Raw genomic sequence first — 17,935 nt, forward strand, 5'->3', positions numbered from 1 at the left:
AGATTGGCATCCTTCAGTCAAAATACTGACTTTGAGAGTCACCCTAGTTTTTGTATCAGTGTTTTTTTCCTTTGCATTGCCTGACTGCGCCATAGTTTGTTTATCCATTCACCTGATGAAAGATATTTGGTCTTTTCCAGTTTAGAGTGATTATGAATAGAGCCACTATACATACTTGTTTACAGTTTTTTGTGGGTACATAAGTTTTTATTTCTCTAGGGCAAGTAACTAGAGTGGGTTTTTGTGAGTCTTACCATAAGTGAATGTTTACTGTCAAACCATTTTCCCGGGCATTTCCTGGAAAGCATTTTCCTTTCCCATTAGCAATATATGAGTTCTGGTTTCTCTGCATCCTTGCCAGCACTCGATATTACCAGTATTTTTTTTAATTGTCATTCTAATAGGTGTGTATCTGTATCTTATTGTGGTTTTGATTTGCATTTTCCTAATGACCAATAATATTGAATATCTTTTTATTTATGTATTTTTTTATTTGCATATTCTCTTTGCTAAAGTGCCTGTTGAAGTATCTTGCCCAGGTTTTTTTTTTTTTTTTTTTTTTTTTTAAGATTTTATTTATTTGAGAGAGACAGAGCACAAGCAGGGGGAGATGGAAGAGCAGAGGAAGAAGGAAAGGCAGAAGCAGACTCCTCGCTGAGCAGGGAGCCCGATGCGGGGTTCCATCCCAGGACCCTGAGATCATGACCTGAATCAAAGGCAGACACTTAACTGACTGAGCTACCCAGGCACCCCTCTTGCCCAGTTTTTAATTGAGTTGTTTGTGTTCCTACAGTTGAACTTTACTATTATGAATAAAAGTCCTTTGGTGAATATGTGATTTGTAAATATTTTCTTCCAGTCTATTGTTTATGTTTTCATTCATTAAGCAGTATTTTATATGTACATATTGTATATGTATATCTCATATATATATATAACCAAGAGTTATATATAACTCTATCTGAAATTGTTTTGGGATTCTAAATAGAATTGCATTAAATCTATAAATCACTTGAGGAAAATTGACATTAATATTATGTCGACTCTTCCAATCCATTAACATTATATATCTCTCAATTTATTTAACTCTTATTTGATTTATTTCAAGATTTATAGTTTCCAGCCACAGATCCTGTATATATTTGTTACATTGATAAATTAATATTACTAATTTGGGCATTGATAATTTAATTTGGGTTTCAATTATACCTTTTGCTTCATTTAATTCTTTAATGAATTTTATACATACACATTTTTATGTATGATAATAAAAGAAATTTACTTGATTTTTGTTGTTGATCTTTTATCCTGCAAAGATATTAATTCGTTTATTAGCTCTAGGAATATTTTTGTGGTTTTCATGGAATTTGACATGTAGACCATTATGTTGCCTATGAATAAGAATAGGTTTACTCTTTCCTTCTGATCATGAGGCCTTTTTATTTCTTTCAACACCAGCTGGGACTTCCAGTATGCTGTTGAATAGGAGTAGACAGAGTGGAGAACATCTTTGCCTGTTCCTGATCTTAACAAGGAGGCATTCATCTTTAAACAAGATGTTACCTGTGAGTTTTTGTAGATGTCCTTTATCAAATTCAGGATTCTCTTCCATTCTTTTTTTTTTTTTTTAAAGATTTATTTATTTGACAGAGAGAGACACAGCGAGAGAGGGAACACAAGCAGGGGGAGGGGGAGAGGGAGAAGCAGGCTCCCCACTGAGCAGGGAGGCCGATTCGGGGCTCGATCCCAGGACCCTGAGATCATGACCTGAGCCCAAGGCAGACGCTTAACGACTGAGCCACCCACGTGCCTCGATTCTCTTCCATTCTTAATTGACCGAGAGTTTTTATCATAAAAGGATAATTAATTTTAAAAATATTTTACCTGCACCAATCTATATGATCATTTGGGCTTTCTAATTTAGATTATTACTATGGTGGATTACATTGATTGAGAATTTAACCAGCCTTGAATTTCCAGGATAAACTTCATTTGGTCAGGGACTGGTGAGGGATTGGCCTATAGTTTTTGTTTTGTTTTGTTTTGTTTTTAAGATTTTATTTATTTTATTTGTCAGAGAGACAGAAAAGAGAGAGAACACAAGCAGGGGGAGCGGCAGGCAGAGGGAGAAGCAGACTCTCCGCCGAGCAGGGAGCCCGATGTGGGTCTCGATCCCAGGACTCTGGGATCATGACCCGAGCCCAGGCAGGTGCTTAATGGACTGAGGCCACCCAGGCATCCCTGTTTTTTTGTTTTTTTGTTTTTTTTTTTTAAAAAAAAACGGTTTTATCTGATTTGGGTATCAGGGTAATGAAACTTCATAAAATAAGTTGGGAAATGTTCTTTCTTTTATTTTCTGGAAGACGTTGTGTAGAATTTGTGTTACTTCTTTTTAAAAATCTGTTCAGATTTACCAGCAAAATTATTTAGGCCTGGTGATAGCTGTTTCTGGAAAGTTTTAATGTATAAATACAATTTCTGTAATAGTTCTGGAAATACTATGATTACCTATTTCATATTGTGTGAGTTTTTGGTAAATTGTGTTTCTTGAGAAATCAGTAAATCTTATACTAAGTTGATGTATTTATATCTTTAAAGTTTTTCACAGTAGTTTCTTATGTTCCTTTAATGTCTGTGGAAATAGTAATGATGTCATCTCTTTAATTTTTGATATAGGTAAATTGTATCTTTTTTCACAGTCAATATTGCTAGAGATTTATTTTTTTTTAAGAGGTAGGTTTTATCTTTATTATTTGCTTAATCTGCTTAATTTTTGTTTGCTTTGTTTCTCTTTTTTTTTTAACATGGAAGCCTAGATAATTAACATGAAATCAGTGTTCTTTTTATAAAGAAAATATTCACTGCTACAAATTTCCTTCCAAACTTTGTTTGATCAGCATCACAAAAAAATTTTCTGTTATTTTTCCATATTCTTTTAGTTCAAAATAGTTTTAATTTTTCTTTGGATTTCTCTTTAACCCATGGATTTTTTTTTTTTTTTTTTTTAGTTACTCAAGACAAGGTTCATCTTCGTTAATTCTACATATATATTTGTAAATATGTGTGTGTGCGTGTGTGTCTGTCTATTCTACCGTTGAAAAGAAAAATCTATAAATGTTTATTAGATACAGTTGGTTGATGGTTCAGTTCTTATGCATCCTTTGCTGAGTTTCTGTTTACTATTTTTATCTGTTGCTGAGAGAGGAATTGTTATGGGTTCAGTTGTATTCCACCAAAATGCTAACCCCCAGTGCTACAGAACATGATGTTATTCAGAAACAGGGTCACGGTAGATGTAACTAATTCTGATGATGTCATACTGGATAGGGTGAGACCCTAATCCAATATGAATAGTATTCTTATAAAAGGAGAAATTTGGACAGGCACATACACAGAGAGAATGACATGTGAAGAGACTGAAAGCCAAGGGATGGCAAAGATTGCCAGCAAATTCATAGAGGCTTAGAAAAGAGGCATGAACCAAATTCTCCCTCATAGCCAAGAGAAGGAAGCAAACCTGCTGACACCTTGGTCTTAGACTTCTTTATTCCAGAATTGTGAGACAATACATTTTTGTTGTTTAAATCACCCAATTTGTGGTACTTTGTTATGGTAACCCTAGGAAAATAATACAGAAGTGTTGATGTCTTTAACTATAATTGTAGATATTTATCTCTCTTCTTTCAGTTCTGTAAGTCATTGTTTCATGTATTTTGAAGGTCTGTTGTTACAAATATACACATTTAGAATTGCTGTATCTTCTTAGTGAATTAACCCTGGTCATCTGTAAGTGTTGAATTGCTTCTCACTTGTTGTTTTCAAAGTTCTCTCTTCGTCTTCGTCTTTCAGCAGTTTGATTTGGTATGTCTTCACTTCCTGCTTGAGCGGAGCCTCAAGTTTAACTCAAAGTGAGGGCTTAGGGCCTTCTCAGATATTTTCTGCAGATGCATTTAGACCTGAGCATGTACTCCTATGCTTGCACATGGTCTTCTAGATTCCCAGTAATATCTTGGAGCTACAAAGCCACTGTGGTCATCTCATTGTCCAGCTTTTTCTTTAAAGCTTTTTTGGGTAGCCTGTCCTGTGCTCCTACTGTTATCCACTTCCTCAGGCAGCCATGCATTCCATCAATTGCTTCTAATTGCTTTCAACAAATGCCCCTGGAAAAAAGGCTGTTCACACTAGGAGATCTGAGTCAGGTCAAATTAAAACAACCTTGCAAATGGAGACTTCCAGGGTATCACCTGACAGGTCAAATTATGACATTTTCTGGGAATGAGGTGTGGAAAGAGCTCCAGCCCATTTCTCCCTCCTCAGTGTTTGCCAGGATGCTGTTTTCATTGTGATTGCCACTGTCAGTTTTCAAGACAACCGCCAAGCTGGAGAGAGGTGATTGGGAATAGGACAAGTTAAAATATCACAAAGCTTACTAATCTCAATGAGATTCAGCCATTTTTTCTTAAATAAATACCCCCTGGGTTGCTATAGCTTTTGGCTAATTTCTAGCATTCTGAAAAGTTAATTTTTACAGTTTTGTCACTTTTCTCATTGCTTTTATGAAGTACATAATTTTTGGAGGTGTTTATTCTGCCATTTTTACTGATGTCACCTCCAGCTTTTTTAAATTAATATTTGCATAGTATAATTTCATCCATGATTTTATGTTTACCCAACTTATATCCTTATATTTAAAGTAAATTTGATGTAGATTGCAAATATTTAACCTATTACTTTTAATCCATTCTGACAATCTATGTCTTTTAATTGGTTTGTTTAGAACATTTACATTTATTATTAATATATTTGAAATTAAACCTACCATTTTATTATTTGTTTTCTAAATGTTCCCTCTGTATTCTGAAACTTTTTCCCCATTTCTTGTGTTTTTACATGTTATTTAAACATTATATAGGAATGCAATTTATCTTCTTTTTTTTTTTTTTACTAAGTTTCTTTGTATATTTGCATCTATGTGGGTAAGTGTGGAGTTCTACACTCACCTCAGATTGAATATAGAAAACTTATCACAATATATAGATGTCTTTTTCCCTGTCCCTTCATGTTATAATTACACACACACACACACAAACACACACACACACACTATCAATGGTCAAATGTCTTATTAAAAATTTAAGAGAAAAACAATATATTATATTATCTGGAATTTTACTATTTGTGAGACTTGTTTTCTACTTGCTGTTCCAGACATTCTTTTGTTACCATTTTCCTTCTGTATAAAGATGTTTCTTTACCAATACTTTAAGAGCAGGCTTAGCCTCCTTTATCTGAGAATGGTTTTATTTTATCTTCCTTCATGAATAATATTTTTGCTGGCTATAGAATTCTCAGTTGACAGTTGGGTTTTGTTTTTAGCACTTTAAAAATATTGTTTCACTTCTTTTTGGCCCTCTTGATTTCTTTTTTTTTTTAAGATTTTATTTATTTATTTGACAGAATGAGATAGAGAGAGAGCACAAGCAGGGGCAGAGGGAGAGGGAGGAGCAAGCTCCCCAGGGAGCAGAGAGCCTAATGCAGGGCTGGATCCCAGGACCCTGGGATCATAACCTGAGCTGAAGGCAGACGCTTACTCCAACCACCCAGGTGCCCCGACCCTCTTGATTTCTAATGAGAAACCCATAATTATGTGTATTGTTGTTCCCCTTATGGATAATGTCATTTTTCTCTGATTACTGTCAATATTTTTTGTTTGTCTTCAGTTTTAACAGTTTTATTATATTTCTGGGAATATATCTTTTTGTCTTTGTCCTGTTTAGGCTTTTATTAGCTTCTGCTATCTGTAGCTTTAAATCTTGTGCCAAACTTTGGAATAGTTAACCATTATTTCTTTAAATGATTTGTTAGCATCACATTCTTTTTTTTTTTTTCCCCTCTTTTCTGGGATTCTGATGACATGAATATCAGATCTTTCAGGAATTGTTCAATTTTTTTCCATGATTTTTTTTTTTTCATTTGTTCATACTAGGTAATTTCTACTGATCCATCATCATGTTCACTGGGTCATCTCTAATTCATTCAGATATTTATATATCTTATTTATTTATTTCTGAAGTTTTCTATTTTCCCATTGATTTTAGGATATTTGCAATTGGAGTTTGTTGGAGTACTTTTATAATAGCCCTTTTAAAACTTTTGTAGCTTAATTCCAAAATTTGTTTCATTTTACCATTGGTATCTGTTAATTTTTTCCTGTATGAGTGAAGATTGTCCTGGTTTTCCGCATGCCAACTGATTTGGGATTATATCTGGATCTTTCAAATATTGTTACAAGTCTCTGAAGCTTGTTTAAATCCTGTGGAGAATACTGATTTTTTTTTTTTCTTTAAAGAAGTTGATATGGTTAGTTTAAGGCTACAAGTTCCATACTGTCTTCTATAGGCAGTGGTTCCAATTTCAGTATAGTTTTCAAATCTTTTCAAATTCTGTTTGGAGTTGTCTCAAGTGTCTGCCACCCATTGGGCAGTCTGGGCCCAGCTCTGGTCTGTTAATTGACTTCTCACATATTTTTTTTTTTTAAAGATTTTATTTATTTATTTGACAGAGAGAGACACAGTGAGAGAGGGAACACAAGCAGGGGGAGTGGGAGAGGGAGAAGCAGGCTTCCCGCGGAGCAGGGAGCCTGATGTGGGGCTCGATCCCAGGACCCTGGGATCATGACCTGAGCTGAAGGCAGACGCTTAACGACTGAGCCACCCAGATGCCCCGACTTCTCACATATTTTTTTATGCTGATTAGAATTAGATTCACTTATGTTCAGCTTGGAGGTGAGCCCAAGGGTTTATAAAGAATTTTACAGTATTCCTTTCCTGAGCTCCTGCCTCATCGTGATCTCCTCAGTACTCTCTAGGTGTCTAGGGTCCCCTGTTTGATCCTCTGACCAGTAATCTGGGGATTTGATAGCTCTGTTCTACTGTGCCCATTCAGGGCTGTACCCACATCTGGGTCCAAGAGGCAAGAGGAGAGACAGAGAGAAAGAAAAAAAACAAAAAAACACGTCAGAGGTGTGCTACCTCCTTGGGATCACAGCTCCCTTAATCAGAGAAAAAGATTCCCCTCCTTCTGAGTTGTGGCCCCACTGGGCCTCCCTCACTGCCATTGTCATGATTGGATTGATTTGGGCTGGTACACAATAGAATGATTTTTTTTTTTAATGGAAGAAAGAAAAGACAAAAGAAAGCTGAGGGATATCTACACTCTTCTGCGTGTTAGGCATCCCCTTTCCTACTTTTCAAACCAGAACCAGAAGCCTTCTCCCAGAGCTTCTCCCTGTCTACAGCCTAGTGCTCACTTCTGGCTTTGACTGCATTAAGATCAGGTTGGGGGATACCAGAGGAAAAAAAATGAAATGGTAAATTCACTGTTAGTTCTTTGATATTTCAATTTTCCCCCTAATCTTCCCAGAGTACTCTTTACTTTGTAGAATTACCAATAGCGGTTCCATACATTCAGATTTTATAGTTTGTCTATGTCACATTCAGGGTATCCACAGCACCTTACCTAGAACAAGAACCCGAATAGACTCCACTTTAGTGCAGTTGTATAATCCTTAAGTATTTACTGAGAGACAACAGGATGATTTTTATGTACATGAGTTTCTAAGCCAGATTGCCCTAGTTCAAATGCTAAGTCTGCCACTTACTAGCTCTGGACCATGTACAGATTATTTGAACTCTTTCTGCCTGTTTTCTTATCTTTTTAAAGGCAACAATGATAATAATGATATTTCCCTTTCAGTTAGTTATTTAGTTAATATATATGAATGCTTAGAATAGTTCTTGACACATAGGGAGCATCACAGAAGCATTGCTATTATAATTTTGAATAAAAATACAGTTTTGGTACAATCTTTGTTGTACAATCTCAATACTACTAATTAATAGTAGAAATATTAGGATATATGATAAATTACTTTGTTCATTTCAGACTTTGTAAAAATGTGGATTATCGCTTTCTAGTTTAGGTTGCCACTTACCCTTTTATCCTCATTCTTTCTTTCAGTACATTTTATCAGATTGTCCTGTGAAGATGCAGTGTTCATGACCTGGTCTGACCACTGTAGCAATTAAATCACAAAATCAGAAAGCTAATTTCATAGCACTTTGAGAGGGTTATTAATTGTTGATACATATATTTTGGAGCTAGTCAAATATTGGGCAAAGGGCATAGGCTGATAGTCATGCATCAGCCAGGATTTAAAGGGAAACTTAAAACCAAGCTTCCTCAAGATGAAGATAACAATCAGATGACTGCTGCTATAACAGACCATTTCTCACTACTCTGGGTAGGTCACTAAGAGCATGCTTTAGAGGTTGCAGAGAATTATTACCGGATTTTTTCCCAATAATATAAAAAAAAACCTTAAAGCTAAAAATCAAAATGGAACACACTTCTGTTTTTGATGCCTAGACAAAACAAGAACGTAGCATAATTTCATTTGAAGGATATTCTTAATGATGTCTAGCCTAGAGGAAAGTTTATAGTGGTCTTAGAAAGTTTATAGACTCTGATCAAAAGTCAGACCCTCTGTGTGTATGTGTACATATGTATATATATGTGTGTGTTATTATTAGTTGAACGTGTGTGTCAATGTTTGTTTTGGAACAGTTTGCTGTCCAATGAGATGAAATGGATTAAAAATAACTGTTTATGTACTTTCTTAAGATTAAAGGAACTTTAATATATAAGAACAATGTTCCAGGCAATAGCTACAAGGTATTTCTAATAAAAGGCATAATCATGTGTTCTATACCTGAAATGCCAGTTTTCTAGTAACCACTATATATATAAACATTGTAAAATGAGGTTATGAGTGGTTAACAATCATTAAATCGTATAATATATCAATAAATTTGATACCAAAAGTTTTAATTTAAAATAGGAAACAAACAAAAAAATAACCTTTGGATTTATGTGTTTGAAAAATGGACCCAAACTGGCTTAAGCAGAAAGGAAATTTTGGTTCTCATGCAACAGAACATCCAGAGGCAAGGCTGATTTTTGGCATGGCCAGAATCAGAGCTGCATGATATTAAGGCTAGAGTATTTTTATTCTTGGCCTTTGTCTGGAAGTCTCAGGCTCTGTATGGAAGAAGCAGTGGGTACCAAGAAGGTGGGGTGGAGGAAGGGGGCACAAGAGGAGCTGTCTACCCTCCGTGGGAAGATTATTCTATCTTTGCCATTGTTCAGAATTGCTGGCAAACTGTGATAATAAGAAACACTCTTTTGGTAGGTTTTAGTATTAATTTTAAGTCTCTACATACAATGCATACCCCACTGCCTGGATACAGGGTCCAACTACTACCCTCATCATTCCCACATTATGTGGAAGGGAGATGAGGGATGGCAGCAATTCCATCCTCTATATTCTTTCAGGAAGAAAGACACCTGCTTCCCTCCCAGGCATCTCAGAAAACTCCCCACTGTCTTGATCCCACTGGCGTGGAACCTACACATCTTTGAACCAATGTCTGTGGGTGGGGAATGCTCCTCAGTGATCGGCTTAAGCCAATCAGGATGTATGCTAACTCTATTCATACCATAGTAGTAAGAATAAGCAAGGGGTGCCTTCCCAAAGGATATTTAGTGTTGTCTTTTACCCAAAGAAAGATGGATGGATGCTGGACAGTTTAGTAAATTTTCCTTTGATTTCTTTACATACTTTATCCATGTGATGATTTGTTAGAAAGGTGGAAGTGTTGATTATTACATGTGGCTAGTGTTGCAAGGTGGAATTTTTGACCCTCCTTCATTTTAGCTCTCTTTCATACCATGACATACACTAGAGGATCACTCATTTGAACCACACTTCTGTCAACAGAAACAGAGACAAAATAACCCAGTTGTCAGAACATGTGTCAATTATTACATCGATCTATGCTAACTCTATGAGTAACTTTGTTCATTTCAGACTTTGTAAAAATGTGGATTATCGCTTTCTAGTTTAGGTTGCCACTTACCCTTTTATCCTCATTCTTTCTTTCAGTACATTTTATCAGATTGTCCTGTGAAGACGCAGTGTTCATGACCTGGTCTGACCACTGTAGCAATTAAATCACAAAATCAGAAAGCTGATATGCATAGAATTTTAAGTGAGGTCCATGTTTGCATCTGTATTTTTAAATTTTTTTGATCTTCTGTTCCCTGTTTATTTGTCTTGACAGGTTGAATAGGCAACCATAAAACACAGTTGAATACATCCTTGAGAAGTAATGACATGACTGACATTAGCCTTTTGTATGTATACTGTCAAGGTATCCATTTTTTCCATATGGGTTTCTGCAGAAAAAAAACAAAGGAATTGTATAGTATTTACCATTTTACCACTTGGTTAATTCTAGCAAGACCGATTTGCTAGTTATGGACTGTATTACAAATTGACAAACTATTGTCAACGGATAAAATCCACCCCACCGATTATTTTTGTAAATCAGGTTTTATTGAAACATAGCCCCTTCATTTGCTCATTGTCTATGGCTGCTTGTCAATGGCTTGGAAAGTCTAAACTACCTACAGTCTTGCCTTTTACAGAAAAAGTTTTCCAACACCTTGGCTATACCAGTGGCTTACATTTATTAAGCACTTGCCATTTGCCAGGCACTGAGGTAAAAAGCCTTACTCCAATCATTCTAGAGATAAAAAAAAAAAAATGAATTAGAGGGATAAATAAGTTAGTGCAGTGTCAGATAATCAGCACGCACAGAGAGATGACTGGAAACCAGATTTTTTTTTTTTTTAAACAATTCACTGAGCTACGACTTCTTCACATTCTGAAAGTTTTCTAATTTCTACTAAGTGCAGGAATAAGATAACGAACTCAGGAAGTGTGGAGTAAGGTGAAGAGCTTTTGAACTGGGGAAACAGAAACTGAGGCTCTAGGCTAGGTCTTGCCATTCATTAGCTCTAAGGATAAAGAAATCACTTCAAATTTCCTGTCATCAGCTTTTCCCTCGATGAAAAGAGGCAGTACTGTGAGGTGACCACTGAGGCCTCTTTCAGTTCTAGATATCGAAGATGCTAAACTAACAAAAAGAAAAAGCACTCTCCTATTTCTACAGAATAAAGTAGATTTAATACAATCTAAACAAAATTAGCTTAGGGCACCTGGGTGGCTCAGCAGGTTAAGCATCTGCCTTCAAGGTCATGATCCCAGGGACCTGGGATTGAGCCCCATGTCCGGCTCCCTGATCAGTGGGGGGGGAGCCTGCTTCTCCCTCTCCCCACGGCTTGTGCTCACTCTCGCTATCTCTCTCTCAATCTGATAAATAAATAAAATCTTTAAAAAAATTTAAAAAGTAAACAAACAAAATTAGCTCAAAAAAAGTCTATATGAAGGAAATAATTACATCCCAAGAAAGAATATTAACTAAAATTTAACAGGCTTTGTTATGGATATTGATTGTTTTGTAAGTTGACATAAAAACAGATCTGAACAATTGATTTGGGGACAAAACTAAGGCCAATGTTAAAATCATATAGTGTAAATATTTAATAAAAATTGTTCTTTCCACCTGTAGTCCTCTACCCTTACTGGATTCTACATATGATCATAGATATTTGTTACATTTTAAAATCATATAACATGAAAAATTCAGTTAGTTGCCTACAAGGTTAAATTAGAAAATGAAACTCCTTCTTAAAATAATGGCATGTAATTCCTGCAGACATCACTGAAAATGCAAACTCCTCCGGTTTAGCTCCCTAAGTTTCAGGGAAGTCTGTGCAACTATAGAAGAGCACATTTTTCATACAACGTAACCTGGTCTTTTCTTTTGAGGAGCATGAAGAAGTTTGCCCCCACAACACCCACATTTCCTCTTAAAGCTTCTCATACCCTATAGCTAACTGCAATAAATGTTGAGTAGAATTGTCATCACAGAGAGTAACCAACTAATGCCGAGGGCCCCGAATTAGAGGAGTTTGACATATGTATTTGTCTTACTTTATCAAAGGCTACGTATACAGATGAGAGAAACCACAGGGTTTTAAAGGAACATGAGTCTCTCTGTGGCATAAGAAAATCTATAAGTTAATCAGACTGGAATAAACATCCCTATGTCAGTGATATAAAGGGGAAATGTTAAATGACAACTTTAAAGACAGTGACAGTATTAGGGAACCAGCCCTCCTGCTGCTTGCACACCAAATTGGCACTCTGAAATTTACAGAGCTCCTTCAGTGGAGTGTGGTTAAGGTTCATACATGCAGAGAGATGACACATTTTATTTCTAAGACATAAACATTTGTGTGTATGTGTGTGCATACATCACACATGTGCATTCTTGTGTAGATGAATGAGCCATCTATTTTTCATACATACAGGACTCAAGAAGCACATGTTTTAGAAATCTAGAAAGGTAGGGGTGCTTGAGTGGTTCAGTTGGTTAAGCCTATTGATTTTGGCTCAGGTCATGATCTCAGGGAGGTGAGATTGAGCCCCTCGTTGGGCTCTGCACTCAGCGGGGAGTCTGCTTGAGATTCTCTCCCTTTGCTGCATCCCCTGCTCACACTCTCCCTCTCTCTCTCAAATACATAAATACACCTTTTGAGATTTTATTTATTTATTGGAGAGAGAGCGCATGAGACAGAGAGAGAGAGAGAGAGAGAGAGCAAGCACGGGCAGAGGGAGAGGGAGAAACAGACTCCCCGCTAAGCAGGGAGCCCTATGCAGGCTCGATCCCAGGACCCCTGGATCACGACCTGAGCCGAAGGCAGATGCTTAACTGACTGAGTCACCCAGGCACCCCCAATAAATAAATCTTTAATAAAATAAAATAAAAATTAGGAATCTAGAAAGGTAAAGCTGAAAAATGTCTGTGCAAGTTAGTCATTCTCCTCAACCCAGCTTAACTTCACCACACAGAAAGCATCATAGAAACTCCTAGCAAGAAAAGACTTGCTGGACATATTGTTTGGTAAAAGCCGGCTCCTTATCTCTAATCAGCCTGTATAATTATTTAAAAATTTTTGATTTATTCAAATACTAACATTTTTTTTAGTATAGTGGCGGTTGTACATGTTTGTGTGGCATGGATGGTGTGTGTGCGTGTGTTTGTGTGTATATAGTTAAGGGACACACGGAATCACAGTGTAGTGGCTGAGATCAGAGCAACTTGTGCAGCACAGGTCAAATGACATGACTGGAAATAAACGAAAATTCTGAAGTAATTAATGTGTTGTTCTCTGACTCAATGTGTGTGTGTATCAATTGTCTTAGTTGATACTATTTTATCAATCTACTATTAAGTCTCTTAATAGTAAGAATACTATCTTGTAAGTACTGTTCTTCAAAAGAAGTATTATTTTCTAAGACTTCTAATGAACATTTATTTTTAGAAAGGATTTTGTTTTTTCAAACTTATGAAACATTTATATAATAAATCATCAAAAGATGTAAAATTACATCATCTGGGTACATTTATGTTCATGAATATAATGTGACTTTTTTCACTTCACATAGGTCTGTGCTGCTGTCAACCCCAACCTTTCAAAGTGACATTTTCATTTAGAATCTTATCATTTTATAATTATTACTTTTCAGAACTCCCAGGGAGTGAACAAAAGCTTCCTCTTTGTATTTCCATTGTTATGTTTCTTTGAAGAACAAATTAAATTTCAACTCCAGCCAAAATAAACTTCTAAATGGCAAAAATAAATCTAGAATTATGTGAAAAAGAAAATCTCGGCAAAGCTTGACTCTGGCTATCATAAGTTCAGGTGTATTTAAGATAATTTACTACCATGTTTTCTTTTCTTTGTGCAAGGCTGTGGCGCCATATACTCTCTTTGTAGTAGGGAAGGGAGGAAAGAGCTAAGGTCTGAAAAACATTACTACAGAATGAGCTGAGGAAACTAGTTAGTATATCATTCTATCCTGTCCTGAGAACAAAGACACAAAGCTGAATTTTCTTTCCCAGCCCAACTCCCATCTATCTCTTTTACGTACCCTTTCCCTCTTAACATCAATGACATGAGGGTGCATAGGAGTCTATAGTCTGAATCTGTATGGTTAACTGCATTAGCTCAATGTACCAATAAAAAAATTAACAACCCCCTTGGTGTTTGGGGCCATTTACCTAATCTTCTCCCCCAAGTATCTTGACCCTATGGAAGCAAAACAGACAATTTCATTTGCCATACAGGGTTGATATGCCAAATGGACTTCAGTGCTTTAAATTTATTAAAGTCGTGATTTGACTTTCACACAAAGTGACTCAGTAAGCTCACTTGGCTCTGTCCCTGCAAGTTGCCATATTTGAGTGTTTTTTTTTCTCCCCCCACAGTTCACCATATTGCTAAAATAAATTGCCTTCTCTGTTTCTTTGTTTTGGCTTCCCCTGTGTTTTCCTTTGAGATATCTATATATCTATATATCTATATCTATATCTATATCTATATCTATATCTATATATCTGTTGTTGTTGTTGTTCATTTCTTCTCTCCTCATTCTTGCTTCTGGATTCTTACCTTTCCTTCTGCTGAGTATAAATACACCTTAAGGCAGTACTACTGATCAATTAAAGAAAGAAAGAAAAGCAGAGCTATTTAGGTAAAGAAGCTATATTGCATCTTTAAGAATAATGGAGACGCCGTGCATGAATACATATTTTCACATGTACTCAAAATACTCTGAACAGTCAGTTACTATGTTGTGAAGGACTTTTTTGAAATAATACTTGGTAAATTTTCCCTATAAGGAGACTGGTGTTCCCTAATTTGGTAAGATTCCTCATTTCTCAGCTTTATCACGGTGTTTGACATAGTATGATTTTGGTTCTTAACTGGCTCGTTGTTTTACTAAACACTAACATTTGATTTGTTCTATAGTACTTATTGCTTTTTGAAGATTTTTTTTTCTTTGTTTCGGTGGTTTTTTTTGCACTTTGTTTTACCCATTTGGTCCTGTTCTTGCTTTCCTTACTTTTTTTTTCCCCATAACTTTTTAGATCCTCAATTTTTAACATGTTAAATGGGCATGCACAAGCACACACAAAAATTTAATCTGAAGGATTAAGAAAAACATTGGTGCTATCCCAAAGCTGCTATGCTGATAAAATGTTCCAGCGTTCCCTGTGTTAATATCGATAACTAAAAAAGGGTTGTGTTGACACTGGGTACCATAGCTAAGTTCTTCTGATACAAGAGTTATTTTAATGTTCAATATCCCAGGACATTTTGTAGTCAGTGGAAGAAAGAGCCCAGCATATGACTTCTAATCTGGAAAATAACAAAATAAAAATGATGCTTTAATTTTCATATGTTGACATATTTTTATCTTTATATCAAGATTATTGACAGCTCTTTTCTCTATAGATAGAGAAATCTGGAACTAAAAGAGGGAAGTGAGCTGCTCAAGGGCATTTGGTTGGTAGCTTTTAAAACTTGATTGAAGTTTAAGAGTCTTGACATCAAGTCCTTGACTTTTCTTACCCTACTTTGTTGACTTTTGGGCTTTGGTGCCCTGAATTGCAATATAATTTAGTGACTAAGCACCAAGTCTCTGAGGTCAGATAGGTTTGAATTAACATTTCATTTCCCCTACCACGTAGCTGTGTAACATTGTAACAACTAATGTCTCAGTTTTCAAGTGGGAAAAACCATAGTATATATTCTCTCTATATAAGATTAAGAGAGGGAGATTTAGTTTAAGAAATTGGCTTAATAATTGTGGGAGCTGGCCAGTTTAAACGGCAGACTCGCTGCAAAGAGACTCAGGAAAGAGGTCAAGACATGGTCTTGAGCCCCAAATCCACAGGGTAGGCTAGCAAATTGGAAACCTAGGCAGGATATCTATGGTACTGTCCTGAGGCAGAATTCTTTCTTACCTGAGAAATCTCGGTTTTGCTCTTAAGGCCTTCAACTGATTGGATAAGACTCACCACACATTGGGGCACTTGGGTGGCTCAGTCCGTTAAACATCTGCCTTCAGCTCAGGTCATGATCCCAGGGTCCTGGGGTGGAGTCTGGCATCAGGCTCCCTGCTCAGTGTGGAGTCTGCTTCCCCCTCCCCTCCCCACACCTCTCCCCTGCTCATGTTCTCTTTATCTCACTTTCTCTCTCTCAAATAGATAAATAAAATCTTTGGGAAAAAAATAAAAAGACTCACCCACATTATGGAGGGTAATTTCATTCACTTAAAGTCAATTGATCATAAATGTTAATCACATCTACAAAATACCTTCCCAGCAACATGTGAAGTAGTGTTTGATCCAATAACTGGGCACCATAGCCTGGCTAAGCTGACATAACTATCACATGTTTTGGTGTAGAATGCTAGTTAATGTGTGGGGAAATTGAAGCACTTTGGAGGGGCAGAGATGAGATGATTCTCTCTTTGCAAGTGTCGGGGGTGGTGGTCTTGATCCACTGTCCTTAGATTCTTGTTATAAATTGTCATGGCCAGACGCCCGGGGCCAGACGCCCGGAGCCAGCGCGGTGAGGACCATGTTGCTTCTGAACATCCTGCTCACCAGTACACCAGGGGTTGGAAAAACCACGCTAGGCAAAGAACTTGCATCAAGATCAGGACTGAAATACATTAATGTGGGTGATTTAGCTCGAGAAGTCTGATCAACAGATATCATGGAGTCTGGCAAGATGGCTTCTCCCAAGAGCATGCTGAAAGATGCACAGATGGTGCAAATCCTGAAGGATGTGGGGATTACAGAATATGAGCCAAGAGTTATAAATCAGATGTTGGAGTTTGCCTTCCGATATGTGACCACAATTCTAGATGATGCAAAAATTTATTGAAGCCATGCTAAGAAAGCCATTGTTGATGCAGATGATGTGCGATTGGCCATCCAGTGTCGTGCTGATCAGTCTTTTACCTCTCCTCCCCCAAGAGATTTTTTATTAGATATTGCAAGATAAAGAAATCAAACTCCTTTGCCATTAATCAAGCCATATTCAGGCCCCAGGTTGCCACCTGATAGATACTGCCTGACTGATCCAAACTATAGACTTAAGTCTTTACAAAAAAAGGCATCTACTTCTGCGGGAAGCATAACAGTTCCATGGTTAAGTGTTGGTTCAGTTACTAGCCGACCAAGTACTCCCACACTTGGCACCCCAACCCCACAAACCATGTCTGTGTCAACTAAAGTAGGGACTCCAGTGTCCCTCACAGGGCAAAGGTTTACAGTGCAGATGCCCACTTCACAGTCCCCATCAATTCCTGCACCATCCGCAGTTCAGAATGTTCTGATTAATCCATCATTAATTGGGTCTAAAAACATTCTTATTACCACTAACATGGTGTCATCACAAAATACTGCCAATGAATCATCAAATGCGTTGAAAAGAAATGAGAAGATGATGATGATGACAATGATGATGATGATGATGACTATGATAATTTGTAATCTAGCCTTGATGCTTGTAACATGTATACTTGGTCTTGAAACCATTGTACTGAGATTAAACATGCATGCTGGGTATTTTCAAAAATAAATAAATAAATAAATAAATAAATAAATAAATAAATAAATAAATACATTGTCATGGCCATTAAGACCTCTGCTTTTCAGATGCTCTGCTCTGCCACTTACAACCTTGTGGACTTTGGCAAGTTGCTAATTCCCATGTGGCTCCTCAGGTTCCTTATCAAAGAGGATGCTAGTGATAATTTCCTTATGATGGGAGGCTGTTTGCTAGGAGTAAATAAAGTGATACATTAAATCTCATAGGACAATGCCTAGCATATACTAGTATTTGGTAAAACTTAGCTGTTTGTTTGTTTTTGTTTTTTTTTTTTAATTTCACCTAATCTTTGATTTCATGTGATTGGCTTATTACTAGGATAAAAGATAATTTTGCAAAAGTGGGACATATTTGAGAATGAAAGACGGGTTTGTGAATGTTTACTCTGGTAAAGCAAACATAGACCGGAGTGTCCAGGGGAAATCAGACCATATGG

The 17,935-nt window shown here is 36.6% G+C and overlaps 1 pseudogene; it reads left to right on the forward strand.

Annotated features, from left to right (window-relative positions):
* The first annotated feature begins 16,599 nt into the window (after positions 1-16,599).
* Positions 16,600-17,381, forward strand: LOC110585754 (annotated as a pseudogene).
* Positions 17,382-17,935: the final 554 nt, after the last annotated feature.

The sequence above is a fragment of the Neomonachus schauinslandi genome, chromosome 3, assembly GCF_002201575.2.
Source record: "Neomonachus schauinslandi chromosome 3, ASM220157v2, whole genome shotgun sequence".
In the NCBI taxonomy this organism is placed as follows: domain Eukaryota; kingdom Metazoa; phylum Chordata; class Mammalia; order Carnivora; family Phocidae; genus Neomonachus; species Neomonachus schauinslandi.